We start from the raw sequence: 19,832 nt of genomic DNA, 5'->3' as shown, positions 1-19,832 counted from the left end.
AGAACCCAACCTAGCTATTTGGATTACTCCAGCGGGACAGGTTTGTGTTCCTACACAGTTTTTACCAATATTGGTCGATCATATACATGATTTGACACACCCGGGAAAGGGGGGAATGGTTGGTAACCTGTACCCTGCACACTGGGTACGAGTCCCTTGCCAGGTGTCTACAAGTTGATTTTATTGAATTGCCTAGAGTACATTGCTATAGATACTGCTTAGATATTATAGATGTGTTTAGTAGATGCATTGAAGCTATTCCAACTACCAATAATACTACTATGTCTGTTGTGAAGTTATTATTATGGGAAATAATTCCCAAGTATGGCCTGCCAGAGATGCTGAGCTCTCACAATGGCCCACACTTTGTGGTGAAAGTATACGAAGGGGTACCAAACGAACTAGATATCAAGCAACAATTCCACGGTGTACACCACCCACGGGCCGCTGGCAGAGTGGAAAGAGCCAATGGCACTCTGAAGAGTAAACTGGCCAGACTAACAGCGGAGACTGGACTCACTTGGTTGAAGTTCCTACCATTAGCCTGATTCCACATGAGGGTTACCCCACAGGGGAAAACAGGGTTGTCACCAGCTGAAATCATTTCCAGATGGCCCATGAAGACACCCTGGGAACTAAGGCCTTGTGTACCATTGCTCCCAGAAAGTCTACCAGCAAAATTGGATATGCATATCTGAAGGGAAGAGATTGGGAAATATGTATGCCAACTAACCAAAATTTTCCAAGAATTACATTCACAGGTATGACAGGCTTACAAGGAAGAGAACTACCCCACAGAGAGGAGTGACTATCCCACCATAGAACCTGGGAATTTTGTCCTAATCAAGAACTGTGATTGAGGAAAACTCTGACCTCAGTGGACAGGACCATATCAGGTGCTACTGACCACTCCCACGGCTGTGAAACCGAAGGGGCAATCTCGATGGACACATTGAACAGACTGAAAATGTGTTACAGAAGGAACTGAGTAGAAGAGCTCTCTCGGACTGAAGGAAAATGTATTCGTTGATAGTGGTCTTTGTATTTTGCCTTATTGCTCAAACGATATCCGTGGGCCCCCATGTTAACACCTTTCTGTCTCTCTGTCACACCTATGCCATACAGGCAGAACTAGGGGCCTGCTGCGTTTGTGCTGCAATTTCACAGCATGGTAAAACTATGGTTCCAATGTCAGTAATTCCGCTCAACCAGAGTGAGGAACTCTAAGCCTGGGATTTCTCAAATAACACCCGGGGAAGTGAGGTGAGGAACTGCGGTCCAGTCAGAGATGACAGTGGCTGTCAGTGTTTTGAGGGATGGTATCTCAAGTTCCCATCAAATGGAATTTCCTACACTGGGAAACATGAATCCTGGTCTTAGTTGCAGGTGCCCAGCAGCAGAGAGGAATAACAGATTGAGTGCTTTTGGATGATCGCTTTTCTCGCCTATGGAGTAGCCAGGAATTCACGAGAGACAATCAATTTACCTACAGCACTTGAGGAGCTGGCCACAACACTGCAGGGGCCCTGACAGAAACACAGTCCCAAGAAACAGAAATATCTACTGAAATGATTGCAATCTGGCAAACAGTCCTACAAAATTGTAGACTTTATCCCAGCTGAGAAAGGGGGCACCTGTGCTATTATTGACACAGAATGCTGCACCTATATCCCTGATGAATCTACTAACATTACATCCCTCTCCAAGCACACTGCCAAGGTGATTGATAGCTACTAGATAGAAAGCAGGGCATGATTTACATCGGTTCACTGAAGGATCGAAGTGGTGGTCTTTGAAGGTATGTTCAGTAATACATGTAACAGGATATTGCATTATGACCTAATAGTTGTCCATATCATTGTTATAAATACTGTTGTACACTGTTTTTTTTTTCCCACTGATAAGTCAATGTTGTACTCATTTGCTTTCCCTGCAAAAAATTACTGCTTTGTTGATCATGTAATGATCAAAAGGAGGGAATGATAAAATGCATAAAAGGGTTAACACTTTGTTAAAAAATAGCAGCCTGTTTTTCTGAAAGAAACTGCTGATAATCAACAGATGTGCTAAGCCATGCTGAGCCATATTTCTTCTTGAGGGTAGCTAGCTAGGGTTTCAGGATGCTTATCTCCTTGCACATTCACATCTAGAGATAGTACAGCTTCAGTCTGTTCTGTGTGTGTGTAAGCCATTATGACTGTTTTGTACTCTGTCTTTAGGGGCTCCAGCTTGTCATGTAGTAAATAACTTTGGCTCCAGCATGTCTTGTGTGGAGGGTATCTGGACGGATATATCAGTGGTGTAAGGGGAATTGTTAGTCAGTTAGTGGATTGGGTGGGAACAGTCATCAACTGTTCCTGTTTGAGCGACTAACTGAGTAAGCCCGATGCTTGGAATAAAGAGTTTGTACTTATACAGTCTCTCAGTGACTTTATCCAGATTCGACTTCCACATAATGGGAGTGGTTTCAAAGGGTTGCTGGATGCACATTACCAGACCTGGAGTGATTGCAACTGGGTCTGACGGAGGCATAACTGGTACTTCTGGACATGTTCAGTCTCACTCCAGCTATTTGCTACCTTCCACTGTACAGGTATGAAATGTCTAAAGAACAGGAAGTAAGACTCACCAAAATTTCTCCTGACTGAATCACTGGAATCTCCGAGTCAGTTGGGTTCTCTCCAGTTGATGCTCTCAGTCCTCGGGTTGGTTCACTTGTTGCTGCTCCCTCGTCATCAGTCGTGGTTTTCCTCCAGTTGGGGTTTTTCTTCAAATAAATCTCTCACTGCAGGTCTAACTTTAAATTGAAAGATAATGAAACATATTAACAGCAAAAAAGAGAACCAAACATTTCCGATTCATGTTATTAAGAACAAAACTCACTGAAATTTAAATATTGAAGGCAAATATACAGTAATGATCTCAGTGAGCAATCTTTTATTGTCCTACACACGTCACCAAACGATATGGAATCAGAAGGAGCCATCGTTCAGTCATGGTCAGGCAGAAGGAACAGAATTAGATGATTCGATCCATCTGATCTGCCCCATCATTCAACTATGGTAGATTTTTATTCCAACACCATATTCTTGCCTTCCTCCTGTAACCCTGTAGCTACTTAGCAATCTTTAATGTATTAAACTCCCTCATAAATATACCCAAACGGCAGCCTCAACCAAACTCTGAAGCAACAAATACAGCTGTATGGATCCGCTGATCCATAGACGTGTATCTGATTTGAGGTATCCTGTGAAGTCCACTTATGTGTTAACCCTTGCCTGGGTGTGACGTGGTCATTCATTTGAAGATGATACCCCTCATGACAAGTCACTTTCGGTGATAATTCGTATGTAGATTTGTAAAGATGATGGATAAAATCTACAGCAACTGGTCTCTCATTTTACCACTGTGGAACCTGTAGAACAGACAGACAGACAGACGTACTTTATTGATCCTGAGGGAAATTGAGTTTCATTTCAGCCACACCAACCAAGAATAGTGTAGAAATATAGCAATATAAAACCATCAATAATTAAATAATAATAAGTTAATCTTTGCATGTGGAAATAATTCCAGGACCAGCCTATTGGCTCAGGATGTCTGGCACTCCGAGGGAAGATTAGAAAAGTTTGATGGCCACAGGCAGGAATGACTTCCTGTGACGCTCAATGTTACATCTCGGTGGAATGAGTCTCTGGCTGAATGTACTCCTGTGCCTAACCAGTATATTATGGAGCGGATTGGAGTCATTGTCCAAGATGGCATGCAACTTGGACATCATTCTCTTTTACGACACCACCGTCAGAGAGTGCAGTTCAACCCCCGGAACATCACTGGCCTTACGAATGAGTTTGTTGATTCCGTTGGTGTCTGCTACCCTCAACCTTCTTCCCCAGCACACAACAGCAAACATGATAAGACTGGTCACCACAACCTCGTAGAACATACTCACCATCGTCTGGTAGATGTCAAAGGACCTCAGTCACCTCAGGAAACAGAGTCGGCTCTGACCCTTCTTGTAAACAGCCTGTGTGTTCTTTGAGCAGTCCTGTTTATTGTCAATTCGTATCCCCAGGTATTTGTAATCTTCCACCATGTCCACAATGACCCGTTGGGTGGAAACAGGGGTCACCGGTGCCTTAACCCTCCTCAGGTCCACCACCCTCCTTAGTCTTTTTCACAGTAAGCTGCAGATGATTCTGCTCGTACCATGTGACAAAGATTTCCACCATAGCTCTGTACTCAGCCTCATCTCCATTGCTGTACGACATAACTGCCTTCTCTCGACATTTACCCTGAATTACAAATATCTCTCTCATCACCTATTTTGTGGATGAACTGAACATTCATACTTTACCATCTGAAGACTCCAAGCCTTGTTTCCCCTGAGCTCAATAGTTTGGGAGTTATATTTACACACATATATACACATAACACTGTTAATTTTCATTTAATTTGCTTAAGTTACTATAGTATAAGTGGATACTAATAAGCATTCTGGTTTTCACATCAAAAACAGACTCCAGTAGTAGTCTGTTGCTGCTGGTTCGTTTCTGAAGCGTTAAGGTTCTTAACAAAATGGGGCCTGCTTCTGGGATATGATCAAATTTGAGGATTGATTAATTATCAATTTCATTGGGGAAATCTCTTTTAATTTATTTCTGTTTGGAAAATTTGCAGCAATGGATGTTGATCAATGTCAGGAAGCGCCAACCTCTGTGGCATTAGAGGACGCCAGAAGGGTTGAGTTGTTGAGTATTGCTGAAAGGTTAAAACTTGCTAAGGTGAAATCGACAATGAGGAGGGCACAGATGCAGAGGATAATAGCTGAACATTATGTATCTGAGGTTGTGTTTAAAGTGGAGGAGTTGGAGGTGTTTCCTGAAAGTAAACCTAGTGAGCTTGAACTCCAGTACAAGTGAGAAAAATTAAAGATGGAGGCTGCTGAAAGGCAGAGGCAGTTTGAGGCTAGAGAGGCAGAAAAATAGACAGAAAATTGTCTCATAAAGTGTAATAAAGGGAAAGGCTTAGCATGCCTATTCTGCTGGGCTATAAATGTGCAGGAGCTGTGTGTGGTTCAGTGCTTTGCTCAAAGCCACTCATACTGCCTTGGCTGAGGCTTGAAATCATGACCTTCAGATTGCTAGTTCAACACCTTAACCAGTTGGCCATGTACCACACATTATGACGTAGTGAAGCAGGCTGTGCTCAAAGTTTATGAGTTGGTCTCAGAAGCATACAGGCAAAAGTTTAGAAATTTGAAGAAATCTGAGCCAGACTTATATGGAATTTGCTTATGAGAAATTTGTGTGTATTGCCCGGTGGTGCACATATAAAAATGTAAATGATGATTTTAGCAGCTTGAAAGAGTTGGTTTTAATTGAAGAATTCAAAAAGTGTGTCCCTAATGACATAAAGACGTATTTAGATGGAAATGCTGCTGCCACTTTGCAGGAGTCTGCTAGATTAGCAGATCAGTTTGCTTTAACTCATAAGGTTATGTTTACCCTGAATAAGAGTTTTGAAAAGAGTAGCAGAGATAACCAGGGTAAACCAGAAATTAATGCTTGGATTTGTCACACTAGTCAAGTTTTGGCTAAAACTAATCAGGTCATCCCAGTGGCCCCACTCCGGCCTATACCTGCATTTGGTGAACCCTTTTCCAAAGTTATAGTGGATTCTGTTGGCCCATTGCCAAAGACTAAAGCTGGTCATCAGTATCTGCTAACTATTATGTGTACTGCGTCCAGATTCCCAGAGGCAATACCTCTCAGAAATATTAAAGCTAAAAATGTATCGAAGGCTCTTACCGAGTTTTTTTTTACTTTATTCGATTTACCTCAAGAAATCCAGTCTGATCAAGGAAGTAATTTTACATCTGGGTTATTCCAGCAGGTAGTTTATGAACTGGGAGCAAAACAAATTACATCGTCTGCGTACCATCCAGAATCACAAGGGGCTTTAGAAAGATTTCAATATACCCCCAAAACAATGATTAAGACATACTATATTGAAAATGGAAACGACTAGGATGAAGGAATACATTTGCTTTTGTTCGCAGTAAGAGAGTCGGTTCAAGAATCATTGGGCTTTACTCCATTTGAACTCGTATTTGGACGCAGAGTGAGGTGAGCTTTGACCTTGTAAAAGGAATGGTGGATTGATGGGGATGTACATGTTAACTTGTTCGACTATGTATTAAATTTCAAAAATAAACTACACCAATTCTGTGGTCTAGCAAGACAAAACTTAAAGATTTCTCAAAACAAAATGAAGTGTTGGTTTGATAAGCAGGGTTGCGAAAGAAAATACCAGGTGCGAGATAAGGTGCTTGCCTTATGTTGACGAATCCACTTCAGGTGAAATTCAATAGACCGTTTGAAATAGTCTCTCAATTTAACGATGTGAATTATGTTGTTACAACACACGACTGAAGTAAACTAACACAGCTAGTACACATAAATAGGATAAAGCCTTATTTTGACAATCAGGCACCATCTGTGAGTGTTGTTGTCAAAATATATGAATCTGGCAACCCTGAGAATGAAACCATTGACTCATGTGAGACTTTTCACAAGCCAAACGTGGTCCCAGTTAGGCTAATGAACTCCGTTGTTCCAGAAAATATTGATAACAAGTTGGCTCAACTGCAGCCAAAGCAACAACAACAGCTGAAGGAATTAATTCTGAAGTTTAAAGATTTATTTCCCGATGTTCCCAAGCAAATCACGGTCTCAGTACATGACGCAGATATTGGTCAAGCCAAACCGATTAAACAACACCCATATCGCATGAACGTAGAAAATGTAAATTCGCTGAGCAATTGTTGTAAGTGTGGAAACAGATTCAGTAGGTCTCAGAGGCACAGATTATGGGAAGGGAAATGCAGCAACAAAACATCTTATCGCTAGGATAGATGATTGCATCAATAAAGTTGGAATAGCTAATTTCTTACAAAGATTAATCTGTTGAAAGGGTATTGGTGTGTTCCATTGATGGAGAGAGGTAGAGAAATTTCTGCATTTGTGACACCATCTAGGTTGTATGAATACAATGTTTTGCCTTTTGGAAAGAAAAATGCTCCAGGAACATTCCAGAGAATGATTGATTTTGAAATTCGAGGGTTAGAACACACAGATGCCTATATTGATGACTTAGTCACAGGGAGTGACACTGGGGAAGAGCATATCTCTGCAGTAGAAAAACTGTTTGACAGGTTTTCTCAGGACGACCTTACAGTTAGCTAAGAGTGAATTTGGACATGCCACTGTGACCTGTCTTGGCTATGTTGTAGGTCAAGGCAAGTTGGCTCCTGTTCAGGCAAAAGTCCAGGCAATTTCTCAAGTTCCTATTCTGACTGGTAAGAAGGCTCTTAGAAGGTTTCTGGGAATGGATGGATATTATCGTAAGTTCTGTAAGAACTTTGCTGCTCTCGCTCTTCCTCTGACTAATCTCCTGAAGAAGGGTGAAAAGTTTGTTTGGACTGAACCTTGTCAGGAGGCATTTGATCGATTGAAAGATATTATATGAGATTAGGCCAATCAATGTAGTATTCTCAACAAATTTAATTAGCAGATTGGAGCTGTGGGTGGCAACACAAGTCATGGCTGCACAGAGAGTAAAGGAGAGGGACAAAGAGACAACCCTGTGGGTTATGTGTGCTGAGGGTCAGAGAGACAGAGGAGATGGAGCCCGCTCTTACCACCTGCCAACAATCTGACAGGAATTCCAGGATCCAGCTACTCAAGGCAGGGTGAAGGCCGAGGTCTCTGAGCTCCTTGTCGATACTTCACGCCTTTGTATGGCTTCTGCTCTGCCCATAACTACAAGGAACTTCAAAGAGCTTTGGAGAGCAGAGAACATCAGAGAAACAAGCCTCCACTCCATGGACTCTCCCTACACTTCCCCTCGCTCGGAAAAGCAGGCCATGTACATAAAAAACCTCATAACCTGGACATTGTTGCTGCAAACCCACTCCCACATTGGCAGAGAGATACAAAAGCCTTAAAGGTATACCTGGTGTACCACCAGGCTGAAGGATGGCTTCCTGTCTGCAGTTATAACCAAAATGAATGATAAAATGTACTCGGCCTCACAATGTAACTCGACGTGACCCTGCACCATATGTCTATCTGCACTGCACTTTCTCTGCAGCCATAATACTTTGTTACAGTTATTTCTTTGTTGTCTATGAGCTCAATGTACTGTTGTAATGTATCGATCTGTGTGGATGGTACATCAGGCAAGGTTTTCACTGAAGCTCAGTACGTGATGATGATAAACAAATACGCCACTTTAATTGTGTGGAAATATTAGACAGACTGAGCTTCTGCTCCGGAACCACAGAAAGAAACTGACCAGTTGTCATTTCTGTGGAACGCAAATATATGGAAAAGTCTTCAATCTCACATTACGATCTGCAGTAACTGGGATCAGGTGACCGGTGATGGGTCTCCCATATCAATATCAGAATCAAGTTTAATAGCACCAGCATATGCCATAAAATTCGTTGTCTCTGCGGTAGCAGTAGAACCTAATTCTTAACAAAAGATTTTAACAATTGTGACTTAAAGTGTATATATATATATAGTACAAAAATATAAAAAAATGTAATAAGCTATTCTAATTGTGTAAATGTAATAATCTATTTTAATTGTGCGGAGCTATTTGATCCGGATCTCACTGCGTTGTCTGAAGGGGACAAAGGTGAAGCTACACGTACACGTAGAGCAGTCAGCCTCCCTTCACCTCCCTCACAATACATTTCCTGCTCATACCATCCTCCCTGCCACCGTTATCTCTTCAGAAGCCATGCTGTTGTATATATGTACATTTCTGCTCACTAGTATTGCTAATGCGAAACAGGTGTTCTTTAACTGCCACAGTATGTTGCTAAGAGAATACAAGGTACCGAGTAAAAAATACATAGCAAAATGTGTCTAGTAAAATAATACATGGTAATATTCAGTACATAAGAGTGATTACATTGTTTTACAGACATTCACAACCCTCGGAGTTTCCCCTCATCTCAGTCCCGGACAGTCCACCCCCTTTTTCAGAGACTGGGATCACTGGTTCAACCGGTAATGATGTTCTGCATTTCAATGTGTTCACCTCTCAGTCCTCGATTCTCTAAATGACATTTAGAGTTATCACATTTGATCTGTCTTCAGGTTATGACCCCACCTCTCCAGGGATCAGTCAGGTGACTCTTCATTGCACTCTGTATAACAAATACTCTCTAACCTCATTGTTCATGGAATTAATTTCCATCTTCTGCAGCCCCGTGTTGCCCCAACCACTCAGCTCCCACCCCTGTCACTATTTTCACCTTCCACCTCCCCCCTCACCTGAATCCACCTCTCACTCTCCAGCTCATGCCCCATCCCTACCCCTCACCTCTTTTCTCTGACTATTTCCCGTCCACTCTCAGTCCAGAGGGAGGGTCTCGGCCCGAAATGTTGACGGTCCATCTCCCTCCACAGATGCTGTCCGACCCACTGAGTTCCTCCGGCAGTTTGTTCTTTGGACTGTATAACCCGTGTTAATATGGGGAGCGGGATTTAACACCATATTGCAGGGTTAGGGTTAATGGACTTTTCGGTGAGACGACAACATTAATGACGGGTTTCATCACTGAATCCAGTGTTGTGGGATGTAAAGTCCCCTGTTATGTGTACGGCTGTGCCGTGTTGTTGGTGGAGTGGGCAGCGTGGTGTTTGTCTCGATTCGGGTCATAACACCAGAATTGCCAGCGGGGTCCACACACAGTGTATTAGTCAACAGAAAACCTCTCGTCCCTGCAGTCTTTGTCTCCTGGTAAACTCAACACCCTGACACTGTGGACCATAGATACCCCTTCCTCTCAGAGTCAGGGAATCATTCAGACAGCTAATCGCTGAGAGGAATTATATTTATTGGTCATTAAAGTTCACCCAGATTCATTTGGACGGATTTGATGTGGAGTTCGGGGTGTCACAGTGACAGGGCCGGACGGCCGAACTCTCTCCGTTGTCCAAACATCCTTCCAGGAGCGGCGACAATTCACCTGTGAATCTTCCGGGGTCGCCTGTTGTGTCCGCTGCTCCCGATGCGGCCGCCTCGACACTGGTGACACCGGCTCCTCCGCAGTTGTGCGGGGTAGGGGTGATTTTTAACGGGTGTCGATATTTTTCTTCCCTTTTGTGCGGGAGGGGTGGGTTTTGGGGGTTGATGATCGGGATGCCGTCCTTTTGATGCGGGGGGTGGGGAGGGAGTTTCAGTTTTTTCTCTCTCTGAACGACTTTCACGATTTCTTTGTTTCGTGGTTCTCTGGAGAAGGAAAAAAAAACTCAGCGTTATTTATGAATTCCTGCTTTGATAATAAATTAATCTTTGAACCATCCACTCCGAGCGGGACTTCCCGGTGTCCAAACATTTCAATTCCGATTCCCATTCCCGTTCCGACGTGTCATCCCATCCCTTGCCAAGATGAGGCCACCCTCAGGGTGCGGGATCAGCAACTTGTATTCCGTCTGGGTGCCCCCACCCACCCTGATGGCATGAATATCGATTTCCCCTTCCGGTGAACAAATTTACCTCACACCCCTCCGTCCCACTCCCTCTCATCCTCTCTGTCTTTGTACGTCCTCTCACCTGCTTATCACTTCACTCTGGGTCCACTGCTCCATCCCTTTCTCAATATATTGAAGTGTACCTGTGAGTGTCGATACTCAAAATATCCTCACAAGTCTGGTGTTACATGGTTCGACCTTTATACATCCTGTTTAGTGTTTAAATATATAAAAAGTTAAAGAAGCTAGAATCTTTACATAAATTATTATCGCAACTATACGAATAGAAAATATTGTATTTTGGAAGTGACAAATGTTAATGGGAGGAGAGCAACCATTTGGGAGGTTTGGAAATGCATTTCATCTCGTTCATTGCCTCACTAAGTTACTCTTTTTCCTATCAACACAAAGAGAAAAAAAGCCTCTTTTCAATCAACTACAGTTGGTGGAGCGAGGCCAAGGAGTTAATCAGCTACTAATGATATGAAATGACGTAAAGCTCTCTTGTAGCCTCGAATTTTTTTTTCCATTTGGCTTCCAAAACAAAACTAAATTTATCCAGGTGTAGAAGAGGATTTTGGATGATTAGCTTGTGTATTTTTCTTTCATTATTTTCGACTCTTAAGCATGGGTTTCGATGTTCATTCCGTGCTTAATATAGCTCCTTCCTGGAATCCAATGGTATCCATTGGAAAGAGCGGAAAAATGCTTGCATTTGTGTACAGGTATTTCCCAAATTCCTTGGACAACGGGACGAGCGAGAAGGAATTTCACAAATACCTAAATAAAAAACAGTCACAGCTCCAGGATTTCACCAAAAACAATCAAATATCCTAATGTTATTAGTGGTATTTCTCCCCACCAGCCAACACCCCCGCTTCTGTAAAATTCGCTCTATTTAATATCCGGGGTTGTTAAATTCCGCGCTTGTTTATATTGACTTTTTTACAGAGGTGTCAGAGCGGCGCTGCTGTGAGCTCTGGTAGCACTGCACCCCTGAATGTATGAGACAGTACAGTGTTAAATGCAAAACCCTGAGCAGAGTCGATGGTCAGAGGGATCTTAGACTCCAAGTTCATCGCTCCCTGAAAGAGACTGCACAGATTGATCGGGTGGTTAAGAAGGTAAATGGCATGGTTGTCTTTAATAGTTGAAGCACTGAGTTCAAAAGTCATGAAGTTGTGTTGCAGCTTTGTAAAACTTGTTAGCTCACATCTGGAGTGTTTCATACTGTTCTGGCCGCCCCCCATTCTCGGAAGGATGTCCGGGCTTTGGAGAGGGCGCAGAAGAGGTTTACCAGGACACTGCCTGGATTAGAGGGCATGAGCTAATTCAAGAGGCTGGACAAACTTGTGTTGTTTTCTCCAGGCTGGGGTGAGACTGGATGGACGTTTACAAGATTACGAGAGGAATAGGTAGAGTGGACAGAGGGTATGTTTTTTCCTGGGGGTTTGAAATGTCTGACACATTTAAGGTGAGAGGAGATGTGAGGGGCAAGTTTGTTTATTTCCACTGAGTGCTAGGAAGCTGGAAACTATGCCTGGGATGTTAGACCCCACCAGTCACGTGATCCCATTTAACCATAGATGTAACAATCTCTTTGTGCATGTTCACAATCTCCAGGTGGGTGGTCACGCATCCTCCATGTTGTGTTGGGGAAATCTGATGTTGGCCCCGAGTCCCGTTAACTTCCCCCGAACTGGCCTCGTTTCCTGAGGCTCCTCACATTTGACCTGGAGCTTTATGGCTGTTGTGTCTTCTCCCGGACTGGGGTGGGTGAGAAAGGAGAACGTCCCAGATTGTGGGGATCTTTGATTTCACTGCCTGCTTTACCGAGAGACTGGGAAGTCTCGGGGTGAGAATGTTTCCTGTGATGTGCTGATCTGGACACAAGGACACACATGCAACCTCTGCCAAGGCTCGAACTAGCAACCTTCAGATCTCTAGATGAACGCCTTAACCACTTGGCCACGCGCGAACACATGTGATAGTAGAACACAAAAGAAAGCACAATGTTCCCTTTAAATTATCCTGGTACCAATTTGTTTGTTATTCCTGGAAATGTGTTCAGTACAGTTGTTGCTAACAAGGTGTACATAAGTAATCTCAGGAATGATCGGCTTTATGTATGAGGAGCATTTGATGGTTCTGGACCTGTGCTCAATGGAGTTCAGAGGGATGGTGGGGGTGGTGGAGGGATGTATGGTTAAGTAAACCGACTGAATGCTGAAAAGCCTCGATACAGTGGACATGGAGAGGATGTTTCCATTAGACAGCGAGTCTGTGATCTGACAGCACTGTCTCAGAGTAAAGATGCTTCTCTTTAAAACTGAGATGAGAAAAAAAAAATTGGCCTTAAGGTGTCTGATCTGTGGAATTTGTTGCCACAGAGGTTGGTTGAGGCTCCAATTCGGATATATTTGTGACAGATTAATATATTCATGATTGCTGAGTAGCTTCAGGTTTACAGGAGGAAGACAGGGATATGGTGCTGGAATAAAAATCAGCCGTGCAGACCAGATGGATCGAATCACCTAATTCTGTCTTATATCTTACCATGACTGAGTGATGGCTCCTTCTTATCCCATATCGTTCTGTGAGATGTGAGGGACAATAAAAGATTGTTCACTGAGATCGTTAAATCTGCCTTCAGTGTTTAAATTTCAGTGAGTTTTGTTCTTAGTAACATTAAGCAGAAATGTTTAGTTCTCCTTTTCATTATTAATGTGCTTCATTGTCTCTCTGGTTAAAGTTAGACCTGTGGTGAGAGATTTATTTGAAGAAAAACCCCAACTGGAGGCAAACCATGACTGAAGACGAGGGAACAGCAACAAGTGAACCAGCCCGAGGACTGAGAGCACCGACTGGAGAGAACACATCTGACTCGGAGATTCCAGTGATTCAATCAGGAGAATGTTTGGTGAGTCTCGTTTACTCAAACACTGGTCCTTTAGATATTTCATACCTGTAAAAGGGAAGGTAGGTAATAGTGGGGAGTGAGACTGAATGTGCCCAGAAGAACCAGTTATGCCTCTGTCAGACCCAGTTGCAATCACTCCAGGTCTGGTAATGTGCTTCCAGCAGCCCAGCCCTTTGAAACCACTCCCATTCCCTCACAGTGGTCACTCAGTTCAAGATCTTGCATCCTCTGATGTAGCTTTTGGTCAGTTCTGAGTGGGGAGAGGGAAAGAGAGGGGAGTGTTTATACTGACTGTCTTTCAAAAACATTAATTGTTTGAACTTGCTGCAATCTTTCTACCCATACCCTGTACTTTCTCAACCAAATTATTGACATAGATGACAAGTAGCAATGGGTGTAACCCCAGGGAACGTCACTAAGCATGGAACTCGAGTCCAAGAAACTGCCTCTCACCATCACCCTCTGCCTCCTACCACCCAGCCATTCCCAGACCCTGGGGCTCTGTAACAAACTCAATGTTAACAGGAAGATTAATCAGTGATTAAGATGATGAGAGAATTGTGGCCTCCTGAAAGGACACGCGAGCTGAGCTGTCTGATTCACTGGACCAGTTCCACCCTCGTTGACAACGTAATTTACCCCTTGCCCATCCACCCAGGTCATGTTACTTCCGATCACCCACAGTACCCCAACCACCCTCCGTTCCGCCAGTGGCCCCACACCCTTCTGACCATTCATCCCACACCGACACACAGAGAGGCCCCCTTCACCCACGTCCACCCTCCCAGCTTGGGGAACCAGAGCAAACTGATCCCGCGATCTCGACTCAGTGCAAAACTAATACCAGGGATGCAAGACTGGAGAGCCCGGAGCCTCCCGCTGTCCGGCTCGGTCCCGGCCCTTTCCCACAGCAACCAGCCCTCGATTTACACAAACCCGAGATTAACCCCTTCCTCACCGCCACCTGAACAGGGGAAACACCCGCATCAGCTGGGGTTGAGCTGCAGTTGGTCCCCATATGAGTTAAAACTCCCCGCTATCGGATATGGAGACCAGAATCGTACGCGGTAGAACCACATAACAATTACAGCACGGAAACAGGCCATCTCGGCATTCCTAGTGCGTGCCGAACGCTTACTCTCACCTAGTCCCACTGACCTGCACTCAGCCCATAATCCTCCATTCCTTTCCTGTCCATATACCTATACAATTTTTTTTTAAATGAAAAAATCGAACCTGCCTCTACCACTTCCACTGGAGGCTCGTTCCACACAGTTACCACTCTCTGAGTAAAGAAGTTACCCCTCATGTTACCCCTAACCTTTTGCCCCTTAACTCTCAACTCATGTCCTCTTGTTTGAATCTCCCCTACACTCAATGGAAAAAGCCTATCCACATCAACTCTATCAATCCCCGCATAATTTTAAATACTTCTATCAAGTCCCCCCTCAACCTTCTATGCTCCAAAGAATAAAGACCTAACTTGTTCAACCTTTCTCTGTAAATTAGGTGCTGAAACCCAGGTAACAGTCTAGTAAATCTCTGTTCTCTGTTGACATCTTACGTATAATTTGGTGACCAGAACTGTATATAATGCTCCAAATCTGGCCTCACCAATGCCTTGTACAATTTTAACATTACATCCCAACTCCTGTACTCAATGCTCAAAGGTCAGCATACCAAAAGCTTTCTTCATCACCACATGAGCTTCCTCCTTCAGGGAAATATGCACCATTATTCCTAGATTTCCTCACACTGTCTACAAGCTTTCTCTATTTGTGAACTAACCTCTTCTCCCCTAGTCTCTTCAATCTGATTCCCACCCCCCCAACCATTCTAGTTTAAAGTCTCCCCAGTAGCCTCCACAGATCTCCCTGCCAGGATATTGGTCCCCCTAGCTTTCAAGTGCAACCCGTTCTTTTTGTACAGGTCACACCTGTCCCAAAAGAGGTCCCAATGATCCAAAAACTTGAATCCCTGCCCCCTGCTTCAATCCCTCAGCCACACATTTATCCTCCACCTCATTCCATGACTACTGTCACTGCCACGTGGCATAGGCAGTAATCCCGAGATTACTACCTTTGCAGACCTTCTTCTCAAATCCCTTCCTAACTCCCTATATTCTCCTTTCAGGACCTCTTCCCTTTTCCTACCTATGTCATTGGTACTTATATCTACCACGACCTCTGGCTCCTCACCCTCCCACTTCAGGATATCTTGGACGCGATCAGAAGTATCCCGGACCCGGCACCAGGGAGGCAAACTACCATCCGGGTCTCCTGACTGCGTCCACGGAATCGCTTGTCTGACTCCCTAACTGTTGAGTCCCCTATTGCTACTGCCTTCTCTTTCTCTACCCTTCTGAATTACAGGGCCGGACTCTGTGCCAGAGGCACGGCCGCTGTTGCTTCCCCCAGATAGGCTGAGCCCCCCCCCCCCCCCCAACAGTACTCAAACAGGAGTACTTAATTGTCAGGGGGTACAGCCACTGGGGTACTCTCTAGTACCTGACTCTTCCCCTTCCCCTCCTAACCGTGACCCACTTGTCTACCTCCCATGGCCCCGGTGTGACCACCTGCCTGTAACTCCTCTCTATCAACTCCTCGCTCTCCCTGACCAGACGAAGGTCATCGAGCTGCAGCTCCAGTTCCCTGGCACAGTCCCTTAGGAACTGCAGCTCGGCTCACCCGGCGCAGATGTGAACGTCCGGGATGCTAGGAAACTCCAGGACCTCCCACATCCGACACCGAGAACAGCAAGCTGCCCTCACACTCATAATTCCCAGCATGGAACCGTAATCCCACGGTGGATTTGTTCGGTGACTTGTGAACATACGTGATTAATGACCCTGCAACTGGGGACTGGATAAATAGTTAATCTAACAATTCAGATCATACACACCAATCTCCTTGCCTTTCTCCCTCACCCCGAGCTACTTACCCCATTTCCCTCTCCACACCCTCCTCACAGTCCGTCTTCCTCATAGGGCCCTCTACTCCAGCCCTCCCTTCCTGCTCCCTCTCTCCCTCACTCTCAACTCTCCCTCACCCCTTCCTTATCATCACCCCTCTCAATCATCCGTGCTTCCTCACCGCCTCTCTCCCTCCCGCTTCTCTCTTCCCTATCCCTCTCAGTTACACTGCTACTTGACCAGCCTCCCACTCTCTTTCACCCCTTTCCTTGCGCTCTCCTTTTTTGTCACTCTCTCTACCCCTCTAGTAATAAATTGTACTCCTCTCTCTTGTTTCTCTTCATCTCCTCACTCTGTCATGCCTCTTTTCATTTCTCTCTCACTCTCTCCCCTTCTATCCATCTCTCCATCTGTTTCTCTTCCATTCTCTCTCCCATTCCACAATCCCTGTCCCTACCCCTATCACCCGCCATCCCACTCTCAATCTCAGTTACCCTCTGTCTTCCCCTCTCCATCTCCTCCTCTCTCACGCACCTCAATCAAACTTGTCTCTCACTCACTCACCTCCGCCACTCTGTAACCACCTCCATTTCCAGCTCTCAACCTCTCTCTCTCTCTCCCTACATCCCACCCTCCCCCCTCTCTCAAACACTCTCCCCGCTGCCTCCCGTATCCCACACTGTCTTCCCCTCTTTCTCACCCTCTAAATCTACCACTCACCCCACGCGTTCTCCCTCTTCGCTCCCTGTCAGTCCCACTCCTCCTCCTCCTCCTCTCTCCCGTCACACCCCGCGCTTTCCACCCCATCCCATACAGTGGTATGCAAACGGCTGGGCACCACTGGTCAAACTTCCTGTTACTGTGAATAGTTCAGTGAGTAGAAGGTGAACTGGTCTCCAAAAGTCTCAAAATTAAAGACAAAATATTCAACATTTTAAGCAAGATTAGTGTATTATTAAAAACACAAAATGCTGGCAGAACTCAGCTGGCCAGACAGCATCTATGGGAGGAGGTAGTAACGAAGTTTCAGGCCGAAACCCTTCATCAGGAGTTTAGTGTATTATTTCTGTTTTGTACAATTTTAGAGTGGGAGAAAAAAGGGAAAGGAGCACCAAGGAAAAGTTCGGGCACCCCAAGAGATTTGAGCTCTCAGTTAAATTTTACCAAGGTCTCAGACCTGAATTAGCTTGTTAGGGCTATGGCTTGTTTGCAATCATCATTAGGACAGGCCAGGCTGTACAAATTGCAAAGCTTTATAAATATCCTGACTCCTCAAACCTTGTCCCAACAATCAGCAGCCATGGGCTCCTCTAAGCAGCCGCTGAGCACTCTGAAAGTTAAAAAAAATGATGCCCACAAAGCAGGAGTAGGCTATAAGAAGATAGCAAAGCGTTTTCAGGTAGCTGTTTCCTCAGTACATAATGTAATTAAGAACTGGCAGTTAACAGGAACGGTGGAGGTCAAGTTGATGTCTGGAAGGCCAAGAAAAGTTTCCGAAAGAGCTACTCATAGGATTGCTAGAAAGGCAAATCAAAACCCCCGTTTGACTGTAAAAAACATTCAGGAAGATTTAGCAGACTCTGAACTGGTGGTGCACTGTTCTACTGTACAGCGACACCTGCACAAACATGACCTTCATGGAAGAGTCATCAGAAGAAAACCTTTCCTGCATCCTCACCACAAAATTCAGCGTCAGAGGTTTTTCTGACTGAGGGAGAGGTTGTATTCTTGACACCAGACAGATGTTGTTCAGACCTCAGACAGAGTCAGCAATCAAATGCTTGAGCCTGGTGCGATGGATGTGTTGAGCTGTGGAAATCACGATGCAAGAAGCATTGTAGGAAAGCCAGAAGAGCCCAGGGCATGGAATTGTGATATCGTAGGCATTACTGGGAATTGGTTGCACCCAACAGTCTGAGGAATCTGGAGGAACAAATTTGTAGAGAGTTCACAGACTATACCAAGAAAAAAAAAGTTGATATAGTAAGTGATTTTAACTTTCCATATATTGACTGGGACTCCCATACTCTAAAAGGACTAGCTGGGGTAGAGTTTGTCAAATGCTCCTTAATCAGTACATAAAACATCCGGCGTAGAATTGTGCAATAAGCTGTTGGGAAACGATCCAGGGCTGGTGATAAAAATTAGTGAATGGGAACACTTTGTGTCTAGTGATCATAATGCCATGAGATTCCAAGTAAGTATTGAAAAACAGAGGTCTGGACCTCTCTTGAGATTCTAGATTGGAGAAAGATCAATGTTTATGGTATTTGCAAGGATTTGACAAGTGTGGACTGGGACAGGCTGTTTTCTGCAAAGGAGTACTTGGTAAGTGGGGGTTCTTCAGAAGTGAAATTTTGAGGGTGCAGAGTTTGTATGCACCTACCAAAATAAATGTTGAAAGGTAACTGGTGCAGGGAACCTTTGTTTTCAACTGATATCGAGGCCCCGGATATTTTGTTCCTCTAAATTCCTCAGGCTGTTGGGTGCTACCAAGACACATTAATGACTACAATATCATACTCCCACACCCTGAGCTCATCTGACTTTCTTTAGTTGACTTCTGTTGGTTTCTATAAGCTTCCCAATGTTCTTTGCTCTATTATTTGCCCTCTCTTTGGCTTTTATGTTGGCTTAGGCTTCTCATTTCAGCCACAGTTGTGTCCTCCTGCCTTTCCAATGTTTCCACTTCTTTGGGATGTGTCTATCACTCACCTCCCGAGTTGCTCCCAGAAACTCCAGCCATTGCTGCTCCATCGTCATTCCTACCAGATTCCCCTTCCAATCAGGTTTGGCCAGCTTCTCTGTCACAGAAACATGGAGAAGGTCAGAACAGAAACATGCCCACTCTGGACGATCAGAATGGTAATCTGTACGGGAGACAAAATAGATGGGGGTGGTTTTAAATAGTAGTTTTGCATCCGTATTTACTCAGGAGATGGACACAGAGTCGATAGAGGTGAGGCAAGGCAGCATCAAATTCAGAGACCCTGGACAGATTACAGAGGTGGAGGTGTTTGCTGGCTTAAGGCAAATTAGCATGTATAAATCCCCAGAGCCTGACTAGTTGTTCCCAAGGACCCTGCGGAACACAAGTGCAGAAATTGTCGGGGTCCAAGCAGAGATATTGAAATAATCCTTAGTGACAGGTGAGGCACTGGAGGATTGGAGGAGAGACAATGTTGTTCCACTGTTCGAGAGGGGGTCTAAGGATAAATGAGAAAATGTTACGTTAGTGAGCGTGACATCAGTAGTGGGAAAGTTATTAGAACATATGTGCAGGAACCGGATATATAAGTATTTGGATAGATGTGGACTGATTAAGGATAGAGAGCATGGTTTTGTGCATGGTGGGTCATGTCTAACCAGTCTTACAGAGTCTCTCGAGGAAGTTATCAGGAATGTGGCTGAGGGCAAGGCAGTGGATGTTGCCTACATGGACTTTAGC

The 19,832-nt window shown here is 44.5% G+C and overlaps 1 protein-coding gene across 5 annotated transcripts in view; it reads right to left on the bottom strand.

Moving 5' to 3' along the window:
• Positions 1-19,832, bottom strand: part of LOC132390375 (zinc finger protein 239-like) — a 445,145-nt gene that overhangs the window by 408,043 nt on the left and 17,270 nt on the right. Inside the window, exons 3-4 of one of the 5 annotated variants that reach the window (XR_009510883.1) lie at positions 19,100-19,254; positions 6,941-13,518 (exon numbers count right to left, since the gene is read on the bottom strand). The gene's annotated coding sequence lies outside the window, so the exon portion shown is untranslated. Of the gene's footprint in view, positions 1-6,940; positions 19,255-19,832 lie in introns of those variants that run through there. The other 4 variants (XR_009510885.1, XR_009510890.1, XR_009510886.1 and 1 more) reach the window with 4 other exon arrangements.

This window comes from Hypanus sabinus, unplaced genomic scaffold, assembly GCF_030144855.1.
Source record: "Hypanus sabinus isolate sHypSab1 unplaced genomic scaffold, sHypSab1.hap1 scaffold_88, whole genome shotgun sequence".
NCBI lineage: Eukaryota > Metazoa > Chordata > Chondrichthyes > Myliobatiformes > Dasyatidae > Hypanus > Hypanus sabinus.
Note: the sequence above shows the minus strand (reverse complement) of the source record. Positions and strands in the feature narration are given on the sequence as shown.